This window comes from Pleurodeles waltl, chromosome 8 (assembly GCF_031143425.1).
Source record: "Pleurodeles waltl isolate 20211129_DDA chromosome 8, aPleWal1.hap1.20221129, whole genome shotgun sequence".
NCBI classification, from domain to species: domain Eukaryota; kingdom Metazoa; phylum Chordata; class Amphibia; order Caudata; family Salamandridae; genus Pleurodeles; species Pleurodeles waltl.
In genome coordinates this window covers 29,807,197-29,827,998 of record NC_090447.1, presented here as the reverse complement: position 1 = coordinate 29,827,998, position 20,802 = coordinate 29,807,197, and the positions used below count along the sequence as shown (strand labels likewise).

Genomic DNA, 20,802 nt, shown 5'->3' with positions numbered 1-20,802 from the left:
TAAATCCACTCCCAAAACTGCACAGCACGCTTACAAATCCACTCCCAGAACTGCACAACACGCTTACAAATCCACTCCCAGAACTGCACAACGCGCTTACAAATCCACTCCCAGAACAGCACAAAGCGCTTACAAATCCACTTCCAGAACAGCACAAAGCGCTTACAAATCCACTCCCAGAACTGCACAACACACTTACAAATCCACTCCCAGAACTGCACAACACACTTACAAATCCACTCCCAGAACTGCAAAACGCGCTTCCAAATCCGCTCCCAGAACTGCACAACGTGCGTCCAAATCCACTCCCAGAACTGCACAACGAGCTTGCAAATCCACTCTCAGAACTGCACAAAACGCTTACAAATCCGTTACCAGAACTGCATAACACGCTTACAAATCCACTCCCAGAACTGCACAAACACTTAAAATCCACTCCCAGAACTGCACAACACGCTTACAAATCCACTCCCAGAACTGCACAACACGCTTACAAATCCACTCCCAAAACTGCATAACACGCTTACAAATCCACTCCCAGAACTGCATAACACGCTTACAAATCCACTTCCAGAACTGCAAAAACCCACTTACAAATCCACTTCCAGAACTCCACAACGCACTTAGAAATCCACTCCCAGAACTGCATAACGACTTACAAATCCACTCCCAGAACTGCACAAAACGCTTACAAATCCGTTACCAGAACTGCATAACACGTTTACAAATCCACTCCCAGAACTGAAGCGCTTACAAATCCACTCCCACAACTGCACAAAACAGTTAAAAACCACTCCCAGAACTGCACAACACGCTTACAAATTCACTCCCAGAACTGCACAACGCGCTTACAAATTCACTCCCAGAACTGCACAATGCGCTTACAAATCCACTCCCAGAACTGGAAAACACGCTTACAAATCCACTCCAAGAACTGCACAACGCGCTTACAAATCCATTACCAGAACTGGAAAACACGCTTAACAAATCCACTCCAAGAACTGCACAACACGCTTACAAATCCACTCCTAGAACTACACAACACGCCTACAAATCCACTCCCAGAACTGCACAACGCGCTTACAAATCCACTCCCAGAACTGCACAACGCGCTTACAAATCCACTCCCAAAACTGCACAACGCGCTTACAAATCCACTCCCAGAACTGCACAACGCGCCTACAAATTCACTCCAAGAACTGCACAACGCGCTTACAAATCCACTCTCAGAACTGGAAAACACACTTACAAATCGACTCCAAGAACTGCACAACGCGCTTATAAATCCACTCCCAAAACTGCTCAACACGCTTATAAATCCACTCCCAGAACAGCACAAAGCGCTTCCAAATCCACTCCCAGAACTGCACAACGCACTTACAAATCCACTCCCAGAACTGCACAACGTGCTTCCAAATCCACTCCCAGAACTGCACAACGTGCGTCCAAATCCACTCCCAGAACTGCACAACGAGCTTACAAATCCACTCTCAGAACTGCACAAAACGCTTACAAATCCATTAACAGAACTGCGTAAAACGCTTACAAATCCACTCCCAGAACTGCACAAAACACTTAAAATCCACTCCCAGACCTGCACAACACGCTTACAAATCCACTCCCAGAACTGCATAACACGCTTACAAATCCACTCCCAGAACTGCACAACACGCTTACAAATCCACTCCCAGAACTGCATAACATGCTTACAAATCCACTTCCAGAACTGCATAACACGCTTACAAATCCACTTCCAGAACTGCACAACGCACTTACAAATCCACTCCCAGAACTGCATAACACGCTTACAAATCCACTTCCAGAACTGCACAACGCACTTACAAATCCACTCCCAGAACTGCATAACGCACTTACAAATCCACTCCCAGAACTGCATAACACGCTTACAAATCCACTCCCAGAACTGAACAATCGCTTACAAATCCACTCCCACAACTGCACAAAACAGTTAAAATCCACTCCCAGAACTGCACAACACGTTCACAAATCCATTACCAGAACTGCATAACACGCTTACAAATCCACTCCCAGAACTGCACAATGCGCTTACAAATCCACTCCCAGAACTGCACAATGCGCATACAAATCCACTCCCAGAACTGCACAATGCGCATACAAGTCCATTACCAGAACTGCATAACGCGCTTACAAATCCACTCCCAGAACTGCACAATGCGCTTACAAATCCACTCCCAGAACTGCACAATGCGCATACAAATCCACTCCCAGAACTGCATAACGCGCTTACAAATCCACTCCCAGAACTGCACAATGCGCTTACAAATCCACTCCCAGAACTGCACAATGCGCATACAAATCCACTCCCAGAACTGCATAACACGCTTACAAATCCACTCCCAGAACTGCACAATGCGCATACAAATCCACTCCCAGAACTGCATAACACGCTTACAAATCCACTCCCAGAACTGCATTACGACATAAAAATCCACTCCCAGAACTGCACAAAACGCTTACAAATCCGTTACCAGAACTGCATAACACAGTTACAAATCCACTCCCAGAACTGAACAAAACGCTTACAAATCCGTTACCAGAACTGCATAACACGCTTACAAATCCATTCCCAGAACTGTCCCACGCGCTTACAAATCCACTCCCAGAACTGCACAACGCGCTTACAAATTCACTCCCAGAACTGCACAATGCGCTTACAAATTCACTCCCAGAACTGCACAACGTGCTTACAAATCCACTCCCAGAACTGCACAACGCGCTTACAAATCCACTCCCAGAAATGCACAATGCACTTACAAATCCACTCCCAGAACTGCATTATGCGCTTACAAATCCACTCCCAGAACAGCACAAAGCGCTTACAAATCCACTCCCAGAACTGCACAACGCGCTTACAAATCCACTCCCAGAACAGCACAAAGCGCTTACAAATCCACTCCCAGAACAGCACAAAGCGCTTACAAAGCCACTCCCAGAACTGCACAACGCGCTTACAAATCCATTCCCAGAATTGAAAAACACGCTTACAAATCCACTCCCAGAACTGCACAACGCGCTTACAAATCCACTCCCAGAACTTCACAACGTGCTTACAAATCCACTCCCAGAACTGCACAAAGCGCTTATAAATCCACTCCCAGAACTGCACAACGCACTTCCAAATCCACTCCCAGAACTAAACAACGCAACTACAAATCCACTCCCAGAACAGCACAAAACACTTACAAATCCATTACCAGAACTGGAAAACACACGTACAAATCCACTCCAAGAACTGCACAATGCGCTTACAAATCGACTCCCAGAACTGCACAATGCGCATACAAATCCACTCCCAGAACTGCATAACACGCTTACAAATCCACTCCCAGAACTGCATAACACGCTTACAAATCCACTCCCAGAACTACACAACACGCTTACAAATCCACTCCCAGAACTGCACAACGCGCATACAAATTCACTCTCAGAACTGCACAACGCGCTTACAAATCCACTCCCAGAACTGCACAACGCGCTTACAAATTCACACCCAGAACTGCACAACGCTCTTACAAATCCACTCCCAGAACTGGAAAACACGCTTACAAATCCACTCCAAGAACTGCACAACGCGCTTACTAATCCACTCCCAGAACTGCACAACACGCTTACAAATCCACTCCCAGAACTACACAAAACACTTAAAATCCACTCCCAGAACTGCACAACACCCTTACAAATCCACTCCCAGAACTGCACAACGCGCTTACAAATCCACTCCCAGAACTGCACAACGCGCTTACATATCCACTCCCAGAACTGCACAAAACGCTTACAAATCCACTCCCAGAACTGCAAAAAACGCTTACAAATCCACTCCCAGAACTTCACAACGCGCTTACAAATCCACTCCCAGAACAGCACAACGCGCTTACAAATTCACTCCCAGAACAGCACAACGCGCTTACAAATCCACTCTCAGAACTGGAAACCACGCTTACAAATCCACTCCAAGAACTTCACAGCGCGCTTATAAATCCACTCCCAAAACTGCACAGCACGCTTACAAATCCACTCCCAGAACTGCACAACACGCTTACAAATCCACTCCCAGAACTGCACAACGCGCTTACAAATCCACTCCCAGAACTGCACAACGCGCTTACAAATCCACTCCCAGAACAGCACAAAGCGCTTACAAATCCACTTCCAGAACAGCACAAAGCGCTTACAAATCCACTCCCAGAACTGCACAAAGCTCTTACAAATCCACTCCCAGAACTGCACAACACACTTACAAATCCACTCCCAGAACTGCAAAACGCGCTTCCAAATCCACTCCCAGAACTGCACAACGTGCGTCCAAATCCACTCCCAGAACTGCACAACGAGCTTGCAAATCCACTCTCAGAACTGCACAAAACGCTTACAAATCCGTTACCAGAACTGCATAACACGCTTACAAATCCACTCCCAGAACTGCACAAAACACTTAAAATCCACTCCCAGAACTGCACAACACGCTTACAAATCCACTCCCAAAACTGCATAACACGCTTACAAATCCACTCCCAAAACTGCATAACACGCTTACAAATCCACTTCCAGAACTGCAAAAACCCACTTACAAATCCACTTCCAGAACTGCACAACGCACTTAGAAATCCACTCCCAGAACTGCATAACGACTTACAAATCCACTCCCAGAACTGCACAAAACGCTTACAAATCAGTTACTAGAACTGCATAACACGCTTACAAATCCACTCCCAGAACTGAACAAGCGCTTACAAATCCACTCCCAGAACTGCATAACACGCTTACAAATCCACTCCCAGAACTGAACAAGCGCTTACAAATCCACTCCCACAACTGCACAACACGCTTACAAATCCACTCCCAGAACTGAACAACGCGCTTACAAATCCACTCCCAGAACTGCACAACACGCTTACAAATCAACTCCCAGAACTGCACAACGCACTTACAAATTCATTCCCAGAACTGCACAACGCACTTACAAATTCACTCCCAGAACTGCACAACGCGCTTACAAATTCACTCCCAGAACTGCACAATGCGCTTACAAATCCACTCCCAGAACTGGAAAACACGCTTACAAATCCACTCCAAGAACTGCACAACGCGCTTACAAATCCATTACCAGAACTGGAAAACACGCTTAACAAATCCACTCCAAGAACTGCACAACACGCTTACAAATCCACTCCTAGAACTACACAACACGCCTACAAATCCACTCCCAGAACTGCACAACGCGCTTACAAATCCACTCCCAGAACTGCACAACGCGCTTACAAATCAACTCCCAAAACTACACAACGCGCTTACAAATCCACTCCCAGAACTGCACAACGCGCCTACAAATTTACTCCAAGAACTGCACAACGCGCTTACAAATCCACTCTCAGAACTGGAAAACACACTTACAAATCCACTCCAAGAACTGCACAACGCGCTTATAAATCCACTCCCAAAACTGCACAACACGCTTATAAATCCACTCCCAGAACAGCACAAAGCGCTTCCAAATCCACTCCCAGAACTGCACAACGCACTTACAAATGAACTCCCAGAACTGCACAACGCGCTTCCAAATCCACTCCCAGAGCTGCACAACGTGCGTCCAAATCCACTCCCAGAACTGCACAACGAGCTTACAAATCCACTCCCAGAACTGCACAAAACGCTTACAAATCCGTTACCAGAACTGCGTAACACGCTTACAAATCCACTCCCAGAACTGCACAAAACACTTAAAATCCACTCCCAGACCTGCACAACACGCTTACAAATCCACTCCCAGAACTGCATAACATGCTTACAAATCCACTCCCAGAACTGCACAACACGCTTACAAATCCACTCCCAGAACTGCATAACATGCTTACAAATCCACTCCCAGAACTGCACAACACGCTTACAAATCCACTCCCAGAACTACACAACACGCTTACAAATCCACTCTCAGAACTGCACAATGCGCTTACAAATCCACTCCCAGAACTGCACAACGCGCTTACACTTCCACTACAAGAACTGCACAATGTGCTTACAAATCCATTATCAGAACTGCACAAAACGCTTACAAATTTGTTACCAGAACTGCATAACACGCTTGCAAATCCATTACCAGAACTGCACAAGGCGCTTACAAATCCATTACCAGAACTGCACAATGCGCTTACAAATCCAATCCCAGAACTGCACAACATGCTTACAAATCCACTCCCAGAACTGCACAACATGCTTACAAATCCACTCCCAGAACTGCATAGCATGCTTACAAATCCACTCCCAGAACTGCATAGCATGCTTACAAATCCACTCCCAGAACTGCACAACGCGCTTACAAATTCACTCCCAGAACTGCACAATGCACTTACAAATCCATTACCAGAACTGCACAGTGCGCTTACAAATCCACTTCCAGAACTGCACAGTGCGCTTACAAATCCACTTCCAGAACTGCACAATGCGCTTACAAATCCACTCCCAGAACTGCACAACGCACTTACAAATCCACTCCCAGAACTGCACAAAACGCTTTCAAATCCACTCCCAGAACTGCACTGAACGCTTACAAATCCACTCCCAGAACTGCATAACGAGCTTACAAATCCACTCCCAGAACTGCACAAAACGTTTAAAATCCATTTTCAAAACTGCATAACACGCTTACAAAACCACTCCCAGAACTGCATAATACGCTTAAAAATCCACTCCCAGAACTGCACAAAACGTTTAAAATCAATTTTCAAAGCTGCATAACACGCTTACAAATCCACTCCCAGAACTGCATAATGCACTTACAAATCCATTACCAGAACTGCATAACGCTTACAAATCCACTTCCGGAACTGCACAATGCGCTTACAAATCCACTCCCAGAACTACACAATGCGCTTAGAAATCCACTCCCAGACCCTGCATAACAAGCTTACAAATCCCCTCCCAGAACTGCACAAAACACTTACAAATCTGTTACCAGAACTGCATAACACGCTTACAAATCCACTCCCAGAACTGCACAATGCGCTTACAAATCCACTACCAGAGCTGCATAACGCGCTTACAAATCTACTCCCAGAACTGCACAATGCACTTACAAATCCACTCCCAGAACTGCATAACATGCTTACAAATCCATTACCAGAACTGCACAATGCGCTTACAAATCCACTTCCAGAACTGCACAATGCGCTTACAAATTCACTCCCAGCACTGCACAATGCGCTTACAAATTCACTCCCAGAACTGCACAACGCGCTTACACTTCCACTAACAGAACTGCACAACGCACTTCCAAATCCACTACCAGAACTGCACAACGCACTTCCAAATCCACTCACAGAACTGCACAAAACGCTTACAAATCCATTACCAGAACAGCTCAAAACTCTTACAAATCCAGTCCCAGAACTGCACTGAACGCTTACAAATCCACTCCCAGAACTACATAACGAGCTTACAAATCCACTCCCAGAACTGCACAAAACGCTTAAAATCCATTACCAAAACTGCATAACACGCTTACAAATCCACTCCCAGAACTGCATAATGCACTTACAAATCCATTACCAGAACTGCATAACGCTTACAAATCCACTTCCGGAACTGCACAATGCGCTTAGAAATCCACTCCCAGAACCTGCATAACGAGCTTACAAATCCACTCCCAGAACTGCACAAAACGCTTACAAATCCATTACCAGAACTGCATAACACGCTTACAAATCCACTCCCAAAACTGCGTAACGCGCTTACAAATCTACTCCCAGAACTGCACAACACGCTTACAAATCCAATCCCAGAACTGCACAATGCGCTTACAAATCAACTCCCAGAACTGCACAACGCGCTTACAAATCCATTCCCAGAACTGCACAACGCGCTTTCAAATCTACTCCCAGAACTGCACAACATGCTTACAAATCCAATCCCAGAACAGCACAAAGCGCTTACAAATCCACTCCCAGAACTGCATATCACGCTTACAAATTCACTCCCAGAACTGCATAATGCACTTACAAATCCACTCCCAGAACTGCACAACAGGCTTACAAATCCACTCCCAGAACTACACAACACGCTTACAAATCCACTCCCAGAACTGCACAATGCGCTTACAAATCCACTCCCAGAACTGCACAGTGCGCTTACAAATCCACTCCCAGAACTGCACAACGCGCTTCCACTTCCACTACAAGAACTGCACAATGTGCTTACAAATCCATTATCAGAACTGCACAAAACGCTTACAAATTTGTTATCAGAACTGCATAACACGCTTGCAAATCCATTACCAGACCTGCACAATGCGCTTACAAATCCATTACCAGAACTCACAATGCGCTTACAAATCCAATCCCAGAACTGCACAACACGCTTACAAATCCACTCCCAGAACTGCTTAGCATGCTTACAAATCCACTCCCAGAACTGCACAACGCGCTTACAAATTCACTCCCAGAACTGCACAATGCACTTACAAATCCATTACCAGAACTGCACAGTGCGCTTACAAATCCACTTCCAGAACTGCACAGTGCGCTTACAAATCCACTTCCAGAACTGCACAATGCGCTTACAAATCCACTCCCAGAACTGCACAACGCGCTTACACTTACACAGCTGCACAACGCACTTCCAAATCCACTCCCAGAACTGCACAAAACGCTTACAAATCCTTTACCAGAACTGCACAAAACGCTTTCAAATCCACTCCCAGAACTGCACTGAACGCTTACAAATCCACTCCCAGAACTGCATAACGAGCTTACAAATCCACTCCCAAAACTGTACAAAAACTTTTAAAATCCATTTTCAAAACTGCATAACACGCTTACAAAACCACTCCCAGAACTGCATAATACGCTTACAAATCCACTCCCAGAACTGCACAAAACGTTTAAAATCCATTTTCAAAGCTGCATAACACGCTTACAAATCCACTCCCAGAACTGCATAATGCACTTACAAATCCATTACCAGAACTGCATAACGCTTACAAATCCACTTCCGGAACTGCACAATGCGCTTACAAATCCACTCCCAGAACTACACAATGCGCTTAGAAATCCACTCCCAGACCCTGCATAACAAGCTTACAAATCCCCTCCCAGAACTGCACAAAACACTTACAAATCCGTTACCAGAACTGCATAACACGCTTACAAATCCACTCCCAGAACTGCACAATGCGCTTACAAATCCACTACCAGAGCTGCATAACGCGCTTACAAATCTACTCCCAGAACTGCACAATGCACTTACAAATCCACTCCCAGAACTGCATAACATGCTTACAAATCCATTACCAGAACTGCACAATGCGCTTACAAATCCACTTCCAGAACTGCACAATGCGCTTACAAATTCACTCCCAGCACTGCACAATGCGCTTACAAATTCACTCCCAGAACTGCACAACGCGCTTACACTTCCACTAACAGAACTGCACAACGCACTTCCAAATCCACTACCAGAACTGCACAACGCACTTCCAAATCCACTCACAGAACTGCACAAAACGCTTACAAATCCATTACCAGAACAGCTCAAAACTTACAAATCCAGTCCCAGAACTGCACTGAACGCTTACAAATCCACTCCCAGAACTACATAACGAGCTTACAAATCCACTCCCAGAACTGCACAAAACGCTTAAAATCCATTACCAAAACTGCATAACACGCTTACAAATCCACTCCCAGAACTGCATAATGCACTTACAAATCCATTACCAGAACTGCATAACGCTTACAAATCCACTTCCGGAACTGCACAATGCGCTTAGAAATCCACTCCCAGAACCTGCATAACGAGCTTACAAATCCACTCCCAGAACTGCACAAAACGCTTACAAATCCATTACCAGAACTGCATAACACGCTTACAAATCCACTCCCAAAACTGCGTAACGCGCTTACAAATCTACTCCCAGAACTGCACAACACGCTTACAAATCCAATCCCAGAACTGCACAATGCGCTTACAAATCAACTCCCAGAACTGCACAACGCGCTTACAAATCCATTCCCAGAACTGCACAACGCGCTTTCAAATCTACTCCCAGAACTGCACAACATGCTTACAAATCCAATCCCAGAACAGCACAAAGCGCTTACAAATCCACTCCCAGAACTGCATATCACGCTTACAAATTCACTCCCAGAACTGCATAATGCACTTACAAATCCACTCCCAGAACTGCACAACAGGCTTACAAATCCACTCCCAGAACTACACAACACGCTTACAAATTCACTCCCAGAACTGCACAATGCGCTTACAAATCCACTCCCAGAACTGCACAGTGCGCTTACAAATCCACTCCCAGAACTGCACAAAACACTTAAAAGCCACTCCCAGAACTGCACAACAGGCTTACAAATCCACTCCCAGAACTACACAACACGCTTACAAATCCACTCCCAGAACTGCACAACGCGCTTACAAATCCACTCCCAGAACTGCACAACGCGCTTCCACTTCCACTACAAGAACTGCACAATGTGCTTACAAATCCATTATCAGAACTGCACAAAACGCTTACAAATTTGTTATCAGAAATGCATAACACGCTTGCAAATCCATTACCAGAACTGCACAATGCGCTTACAAATCCATTACCAGAACTCACAATGCGCTTACAAATCCAATCCCAGAACTGCACAACACGCTTACAAATCCACTCCCAGAACTGCTTAGCATGCTTACAAATCCACTCCCAGAACTGCACAACGCGCTTACAAATCCACTCCCAGAACTGCACAACGCGCTTCCACTTCCACTACAAGAACTGCACAATGTGCTTACAAATCCATTATCAGAACTGCACAAAACGCTTACAAATTTGTTATCAGAACTGCATAACACGCTTGCAAATCCATTACCAGAACTGCACAATGCGCTTACAAATCCATTACCAGAACTCACAATGCGCTTACAAATCCAATCCCAGAACTGCACAACACGCTTACAAATCCACTCCCAGAACTGCTTAGCATGCTTACAAATCCACTCCCAGAACTGCACAACGCGCTTACAAATTCACTCCCAGAACTGCACAATGCACTTACAAATCCATTACCAGAACTGCACAGTGCGCTTACAAATCCACTTCCAGAACTGCACAGTGCGCTTACAAATCCACTTCCAGAACTGCACAATGCGCTTACAAATCCACTCCCAGAACTGCACAACGCACTTCCAAATCCACTCCCAGAACTGCACAAAACGCTTACAAATCCTTTACCAGAACTGCACAAAACGCTTTCAAATCCACTCCCAGAACTGCACTGAACGCTTACAAATCCACTCCCAGAACTGCATAACGAGCTTACAAATCCACTCCCAAAACTGTACAAAAACTTTTAAAATCCATTTTCAAAACTGCATAACACGCTTACAAATCCACTCCCAGAACTGCATAATACGCTTACAAATCCACTCCCAGAACTGCACAAAACGTTTAAAATCCATTTTCAAAGCTGCATAACACGCTTACAAATCCACTCCCAGAACTGCATAATGCACTTACAAATCCATTACCAGAACTGCATAACGCTTACAAATCCACTTCCGGAACTGCACAATGCGCTTACAAATCCACTCGCAGAACTACACAATGCGCTTACAAATCCATTCCCAGAACTGCACAACGCGCTTACAAATCCACTCCCAGAACTGCACAACGCGCTTACAAATCCACTCCCAGAACTGCATAACGCGCTTTCAAATCTACTCCCAGAACTGCACAACATGCTTACAAATCCAATCCCAGAACAGCACAAAGCGCTTATAAATCCACTCCCAGAACTGCATAACACGCTTACAAATTCACTCCCAGAACTGCACAATGCACTTATAAATCCACTCCCAGAACTGCATAACATGCTTACAAATCCATTACCAGAACTGCACAATGCGCTTACAAATCAACTTCCAGAACTGCACAATGCGCTTACAAATTCACTCCCAGCACTGCACAATGCGCTTACAAATTCACTCCCAGAACTGCACAACACGCTTACACTTCCACTACCAGAACTGCACAACGCACTTCCAAATCCACTACCAGAACTGCACAACGCACTTCCAAATCCAGTCCCAGAACTCCATTGAACGCTTACAAATCCACTACCAGAACTACATAACGAGCTTACAAATCCACTCCGAGAACTGCACAAAACGCTTAAAATCCATTACCAAAACTGCATAACACGCTTACAAATCCACTCCCAGAACTGCATAATGCACTTACAAATCCATTACCAGAACTGCATAGCACGCTTACAAATCCACTTCCAGAACTGCACAATGCGCTTACAAATCCACTCCCAGAACTGCACAATGCGCTTACAAATCCACTCCCAGAACTGCACAATGCGCTTACAAATCCACTCCCAGAACCTGCATAACAAACTTACAAATCCACTTCCAGAACTGCACAAAACGCCTACAAATCTGTTACCAGAACTGCAGAACATGCTTACAAATCCACACCTAGAACTGCATAACGCGCTTACAGACCTACTCCGAGAACTGCACAAAATGATTACAAATCCACTCTCAGAACTGCATAGCACTCTTACAAATCCACTCCCAGAACTGCATAACGCACTTAAAAATCCACTCCCAGAACTGCACGAAACGCTTACAAATCCATTACCAGACTGCACAAAACGCTTAAAATTCATTACTAGAACTGCATAACACGCTTACAAATCCACTCCCCGAACTGCACAACATGCTTGCCAATCCACTCCTAGAATTGCACAATGCGCTTCCAAATCCACTACCGGAACTGGACAACGCACTTCCAAATCCACTACCAGAGCTGGACAATGCGCTTCCAAATCCATTACCAGAACTGTACAAAACGCTTACCAATCCACTACCAAAACTGTAGAACATGCTTACAAATCCACTACCAAAACTGTAGAACATGCTTGCAAATCCACTACCGGAACTGCAAAACACGCTTACAAATCCACTGCTGGAACTGTACAACGCGCTTACAAATCCAGTACTTGGACTGTACAACAAGTTTACAAACCCACTGCTTGAAGTGTGCAGTAGGCTTACAAATCCACTACGGGAACCGAACAACAGGCTTATAAATCCACTACCGCAACTGTACAACACACTTACAAATCCACTACCAGAACTGCACAACATGCTTACAAACCCACTACCAGAACTGCATAACACGCTAACAAATCCATTACTAGATCTGCACAACACGCTTACAAATTCACTACTAGAACTGCACAACACAATTACAAATCCACTACAAGAACTGGACAACGTGCTTACAAATGCACTACAGGAGCTGCATAACACGTGTACAATCCACTAACAGAACTGCACAATGCGCTAACAAATCCAATACCAGAGACTGGACAACATGCTTACAAATCCACTACTGGAACTTCACAACATGCTTAAAAATCTACTACCAGAACAGCATGACGCACTTAAAAATCGGGTAGTAGAAATGTACAACACGATTACACATCAACCGCCACAACTGATTAACAAGCAAGCACACACCACCAACTGAACAACAAGCAAGAGTCACCGCCAATGTCGATCAGGCTGTACATAACTTTGACGACTGGATCATCAGAGCAGCGGATCAGGTCGCCCCAGTCAAGCAAGCCAAGACCCACAGAACCACGAAGCAAGCCAGCTGGTACACCCCGGAACTCATGGAAGCACAACACAAAAGCAAACTAGATAGCGCACCAACAAAAACCTCACCAACTGAGCCACGTTCAAATCAGCCCTCAGCAAATACCACCGCCAGCAAAAAAACACAAAAAAAAGTCACCCTGGCTCACCGGATCAAAACCAGAACCAACTAGACCAAAAAGCTCTTCACCATCATCAGAGAGTTTGCCTGTCCAGCAGCTGCTGCAAACTCCAACCCATCTCCTCCCTCCCCCCCAGCAGGAATCCTGCAAGGCCCTCGCAGAACACTTCCACAACAAAATTGAGATCATCTCAGTCCCCGACCCCCAGAACTCCCCAGCATCCCATCCACCACCACAGCCGACCCCACGAACAGTGCACCAGAACAGCCTAGCGCACTGATCACAGCCACTCATGAGCTCCATCCACCAACCCCTGCCCCCACAGAATTTTCAACTTCGGAAGAGACGAGATCAGCTGCCAGGTCACCAACACCCGCAATACTTCGCTCTCCACAGCCACGTTCCCAGAAGCCTGAAAATGTGCAGAGATCAGACCCCTCCTCAAGAAACACTCAGCAGACACCAGCTAACTACAAAACTACAGCCCCATCTCCCTGCTCCCGTTCCCCCCCCCCCCAAACTCCTGGAGAAGGCCATCAACTTCGAACTCACTGAGCACCTGGAGAGAAACAAACTTCTAGACCCATCCCAATCAGGTTTCAGAGCCAATCACAGCACAGAGACAGCTCTAATCACCACAACGAACAATGTCCTCCATTTCACATCACAAGTCAAGCACTCCATCTGCAGCGCCCCCAAAGGCTCCTCAATCAGTCCTACGCTCTTCAACATTTACATGGCACGGCTAGCAGGCATCGTGATAGCGCACAACATCAACATCTTGTCAAACGCGGACTTGTAGCTCATACTCTTGCTCTCAATAGACCCCACCCAAACAAAGAAACTTCCACAACTATAAGAAGAGCGTTTCCACCTGGATGAGGAACAACTGCCTGAAGTTCAACACAGACAAAACGGAAGTGCTGATCTTTCGCAGACACTCAACCCTCTGGAGCGACTCCTGGTGGCCACTGAAACTCGGACCTAGCACAACGCCTTAAGATCACACCCAGAATCCCAGCATCATCCTCGACAGTGAGCTCTGCATGAGAAGATGGGTCAACATGTCTCCTCAGCATGTTTCCATATGCTCTGCAATATTTTTAAATGACTCCCCCTTGCCACAAGGAAGACAGTGGCACAGGCCCTCATCACCAGCATACTAGACTACGGCAATGCACTCTACGCAGGCACTAACTCAGAACTCCTGCGGTGGTTCCAAGCAGTCCAGAATGCAGCTGCCAGACTTATCGTAAATCTACCGAAGAGAATTCACGTCACCTAGCATCTTAAAGTCCTCCACTGGCTCCTGATCCACAAGAGATGCCTCTTCAAGCTCCTCAACACTGCCTACAAAGCCCTTCAGAACCCAGGACCCGCCTACCTGAACCACCGCCTTCAGCCTCACCACCTGGCCAGGAATCTCCGCTCACCTAGCACACGCAGAAATACCACGCATATGCCGCTGCCGCACAGGAGAACGCTCCTTCTCCCGCTTCGCCACCAAGGCCTGTAATGCTCCCCCTCCACCTCTGCCACATCGCTGACCCATCTCAGAAAGGGTCTGAAAACGTGGTTCTTTGAATAACACCTGCAGCAAGCGCCTGGATACCCTGTCGGGTGATAAGACAATCTATACAATTACTGTATTATGAAATGACAAATCCGATACCATAATTTAAAATTGCAGATTCTGTCACCACACACATTTATAGAATGGACGAGACTGTGATGAACCCATGGGTTTGCCCTCTACAAAAGGAATACACCCAGATGCAACACTGCACTCTAGTGATTGGGTCTCGGTGTGTTCACCTTCGGTCACCGACAAGGGCCCCGGTGTGCAACACATATCAGGCACCACGCCAGGGTGTCGAACACTGTCCTGAAGCTAGTAAAGGGGGATCATGGAGCGTCAATCCAGAACCTGTATGAATTCATGTTCCATTTAAATAATAGTATATTCAATGCCATTATATACTGCACATACTGAACGCCTCTGGGCACCGACACATCCTTTCTTAACTCAAGTATTCAGCCTACGCACCACAAAGGATAAGAGGCTGAGACTGTCAGGTTACACACAGATCCTGCGGCGCACGGGTTAGTTCCCTATACTATATGCACTTTACAGATGAGAAGGCAGGTAGAGGCTGGCTGGTTACAGGTTTCGCCACCTGCTTGCATTCCCTCCGGCCTGTTAGGGAGAACAGAGTATAACCATACTTACAGTGGGGTGTGGAGGCAAGGAGGTGGGTGCAAACTTCTCATTGAATGTACTTCTCACAGAGTAGCAGATTCCCAAACTCATCAACCAGCACCCATCGAGGGTGGTCCACCTCCCAACTAGCCAAACAGAAGTGTGTCTACGCTGCACAACCCTTTCCTGCTCTGCTCAGGTAAACTTGCCTTTGTGGTCAAGGCTGGCTTTAGCACGGGAAGCGCCTGGTACGACAGACATTTTTGGCTCCCACTACCATGACCTCCTTGTCCGTGACTTTCCTCCCTACCACTCTCAAACAGTTCACCTCACCGCTCCATAGCTCCTCTCTCATACACGTTTCAGTTCTTTATAGCGCTACTCACAGTTTACTCACACTCAGTTCTGTGATCTGCATGGTACAGGTTCTTTGCAGCAGGCGCATTAACCCTCCATGCTGCTATATGGTGTGTCAAAACTGCCACTAGACACAATTTGATCTCTCACCAGCAGGGACATTAATCACCAGAGTTATGTTGCCTGAAAACTGCTGCACCACAAGGAAGTCCATGTGCTTTTAAACCAAGTTATTTTTAAACACAGCGCCTTCCAACAAACTCCGTGCCAGGTGCGGCTGCACCGGTCGCACTGCCCTAAAGCGGGCCCTGCTTGGGGCATCACAGATTCCCGCACACGATGGCTTACACATAGCCTGCTTACAGACTGGTTATGCATTAGTCAACACATTTAGGGTCATGCTCAGACAACACCCTGTCTATGGAACAATTATACTGCAGGCCCTCAACCCAAACAGTCTCTCTAGAATAGGCTTCTGAGCTCAGGGCCTCTCCTTGGCTGCTGCAGGACATCCATGAGTGCCTCTCGGAGGGGCTGAGAGTATGGATGTATAACCATGCTGGACTTCAAAAGGCAAACAAGCAATAAAGATTCTTTTAAATGTAGTTTTTAATATTCTCACAGAGGTCAAATGCCAGGCTAGGTCTTCTGACAAATTGCTGCTTGTTAATTTAACATGGAGATTGGTGTTTACTTTTGTTTCTCTGGCTGCAAAGTGAGAAGATTTTGTAAAGTGAACTATGTGGCAATTGAGCCGGAGAACAGGGAGCCTGAAAGAAAAAGGCTTTAAATACTTGTAAATTAACTATAAGAAGATTTCAGTATTAAGAGAGTACAATGAAGCACTTTCTGGTAAGTCTGAAGTGTGATTAAAACAAAGGCATCATTACCAGGAGCAAAACCAATCAAGACACTGTACTTGGTGACGCGCACAATACATTTCTGAAACCCGACTGCCACATATGATCCTTTGTGAGCTGTATAGTTTTATCAGTAAAACTGTACAACTGTGCAAATTTAGTGGCCATTTCAATGGAAAACGTGCTGTCTGTAAATGTCAGAGCACTGCCACACCATGCTTTAATAATATATTTGCAACAGTGTGCACCAAAATGTGCCACTGTTACATACCACACCCTTACCACTCTTCGGCTCAATGACCTGACTCATCTGCTACACTTTGTTCTGTGGGTGTCGCTTGGAGTTTTCAGAACCCCCAAGACTTCAGTGACGTAACACTGATGGCAGCATCCCCAATACTAAAACTGCTCCAGCACCTGTAGTAGGCGCCTGGTGGGGACTCGAGGATGAGGTTCTTATCTCCGTCCTCTCCCAAAACGTTATATCCTTTTTTTTAAAGTGTACAAGGTCTGGGATAGGAGGCATTTCTACTGCAGGTCAGGTTTTTTGTAACATTAACAAACATGTTTGGAACCCATCACTCGGGTCCTACCGGACAGCTCACTTTGTATGCTTGTTCTGTCATTGTCACGTACATCTTCACAAGACCTTAGCAGACACTCTGACCAACTCCCCCCGACCTCCCCGAGGAACATCGTAAGGATTTTGGGAGCCCTGGACCAAGCGCATTTTGGGGCCCCTGTTCGGAACAGGTTTATATTTTCTGATCCAGTTTCAGCTCTTTCGTGCCCTCTTTGGCCAGGTCACTGACAGTGCACAGGGTCACTCGTCCAAATTCTTACTGTATTTATATCCAATATTCAGGGATGGTGATGTGGCTTACTAATATAACTGCAAGTAATCTCTGTGACACCCCCCCCCCCATTTCTCAGATGTGATATCATACTGTGATCTAAAAAAACGTTTTTATGTTGCATGAAACATAAACACAATATCTGTAAAAAAGACTCTCACACATCACTCATATTAAAATAAATTGAAGGAAAACGGTATTTAAAACAATCTGTTTAAGAATTATTCAAGGTCATCAAGGCAAGACTCTCTGCAGAACAGAGCTGGCTGTATCTGGGGCCCCCTGAAAGGCTGGGGCCCAGAACCAGAGCCCACTTGCCCAGGCCTTAAAAAGTCTGTAGCTGTCCCCACCCCACCTTTGTTATAATACGCAGCTTTTATGCTTTTTAAGAAACTGGGGTCCTGCGAGGCAAAGGAGTGAACGCACCCTTGAGGTGCACCAAGGAACTGATGGATGGGTGACCCTCCCTGCTAGGACAGCTCAGCCCCATGTCGGATCGGGGCACACAGTCTGGGGTGGGGGTGCTGCTCCGCTGATGCTGACATTTAAACACAGACAGAAAAGGACAGAGGTGGTTCTGGAGTGTGGGGTACAGGGGGTGGTTGCTGTTACTAAGAGCCATCTTCCCTTTGACCTGTTTTGCCTCGGGCCTTTGTTGCCCACATGCTGCTGTCAGGGATCCTTGCTGGCCAAACCCTCCTCAGACAGACCCCAGCTGCTGGGACACCCTCCGTCATGGGCGTAGCTTCGGGGGGTAGGTGTATGGGGCGTTACATCCCCTATTAAACGTATAGTGTAGTAAACAGCTGGGAACTGCTGCTTTCAGTCGGGTATGGTGAGGTGTCTGTTCTGAGTCCAGGATGGAGAGGGCGGAGCCCAAACCTGTCAATCATCTGTCGTCCTGGCATGTGAGGCTGTGCCCGGGGCCCCTGCACTGACTATAATCAGCTACATGTAAATACTTATCAACCAAGGTGTACAATTACCTGCCAAGGAGTCAGGCCCCAAGCACCCAAGAAAGCAAGCAATCACTTGGCAGTTCAGAAACACAAGGAAAGCTGGCCTAGTTTCTAAGCATTAGTAAAACACATGAATGCCCCCGAATATGGCAACTGAAATTATTAATTGCAGATATTCCCAAAGTACACGTGGCAAACACACAGGTCTGCAGAGTGAGTCAAAGTCAGGATTGTGGTCTCCCCAGAGGTTTGATAGGATTGCCCCACTCTACAAATACATGAAACATAATATAACACACACGGTAGAGCCCACAGACATTCACATTGTAGTTTCTGCTACCACAATTAAATCGGGTGAAAAAGTAGCATTTTCAGGTATCGCCTACTGAACAGCACAAGCTGTCTCGCTGCAAAAACACATTTTGCAGACTTATCACACACTGATAGTAGGCCTACAGCCCACTCACTGCTTACCACTGATTGGCTTTATTGACACTCCCATTTGCTTGCTTTGTATCCAATGATTGCCTTCCTCTTCGTGGGTTGGTCCCTCCCCTGGAGCCTAGCCTCTTCACCATACTTTTGATTTTACGACTCGTATTCTTCCACTGCTCACTTTTAGGGGACGGCTTTCTTAGGTCGAACCTACCAGTATTATTGTATTTAAAATATAATTGTCTTGAACCAGGGTCAGAAATGTATACTGCCGCAACATGCGCAAATGACTGAGTGCCAGACCACCTACGTACACCCATCGCATTTAGGTCCTGATGGGAATCCAAAACCAAAGGTCTTGCAGCCTTGCCGTGTACCCCAGCCCAGGTGAAATCAGACTCATTTCTTCTCCATCACAAATGTTCCTTGTAGATCGATAGAAGTCCTTAACTAAAACCATCCGCCACAGCCCTATCTGCACGACACCTTCTCGAAATTCAATGGCAAGAGAAACGCAAAAAAGAATCAGCTTGTATTCTTTTACAAAGGCGGGGGCTTGGATTTCCAAATTGTAAACATGTTCCTGGTACATCTAAAGTGATGGTGTTATTTCTTGGTTGGAGGGTGAGCAGAGCTCCCCAGGAAGGTGGGAGCCGATGGAACACGCGTGGGGTGTACTCCTATGACACTGTTCGCCATCCATGGAATGAACCAACAAAAGGGGTGCCGCTGCCATTCATGAGCTTGGATTGAAAATGGAAAAAGCCTTTATCCTGTTGGTTATGAATTATGTCACGACTATGCTTCTTTTTATCATTAATGGATTAATGGGGCTATGATAATATGTTTTGGTGTAAATTATCCTGGAACACTGAATGTCTTTATGAAAGACATTAGGTAATTGGATTATTTCACATGGTATATTTTGCTTTGAAATGCAAAAAATAATTAAATAAATAAATAATTCTACCTTTCTCATCTAAGACCAAACTCTTTGTCTCATTTCCCTCATGAGCTCAGTCATTCATTCAGTAACTCGCAGGTCAGTGAGTAGGAGCTTGCAGACTGTGAGCCCTGGCTCGCGCTCCCTGTAGGAGGGTCTCCATGCAATCCACTGGATCTGAACACCGAGGTACTGCCCTCCGGGCACTGAGTGCCACCCTGGGCTGAGGTGCTGGGCATTCTGCGAGCATGCACTATCTCTATAAAGGAGAGCACTTTACACTTTCTGAAACAAGAAAGAACTTCCTCAGGCCTTAAGTGTGATTCACTGCTCACAAGTGTGCAAACAGGGCAGCACCCTATGGTTGT

At 46.1% G+C, this 20,802-nt stretch overlaps 1 protein-coding gene across 2 annotated transcripts in view; it reads right to left on the bottom strand.

The window, feature by feature from the left end:
* TRIM3 (tripartite motif containing 3) overlaps nucleotides 1–20,802 on the bottom strand; it is a 266,225-nt gene that overhangs the window by 151,306 nt on the left and 94,117 nt on the right. The window lies entirely within an intron of this gene.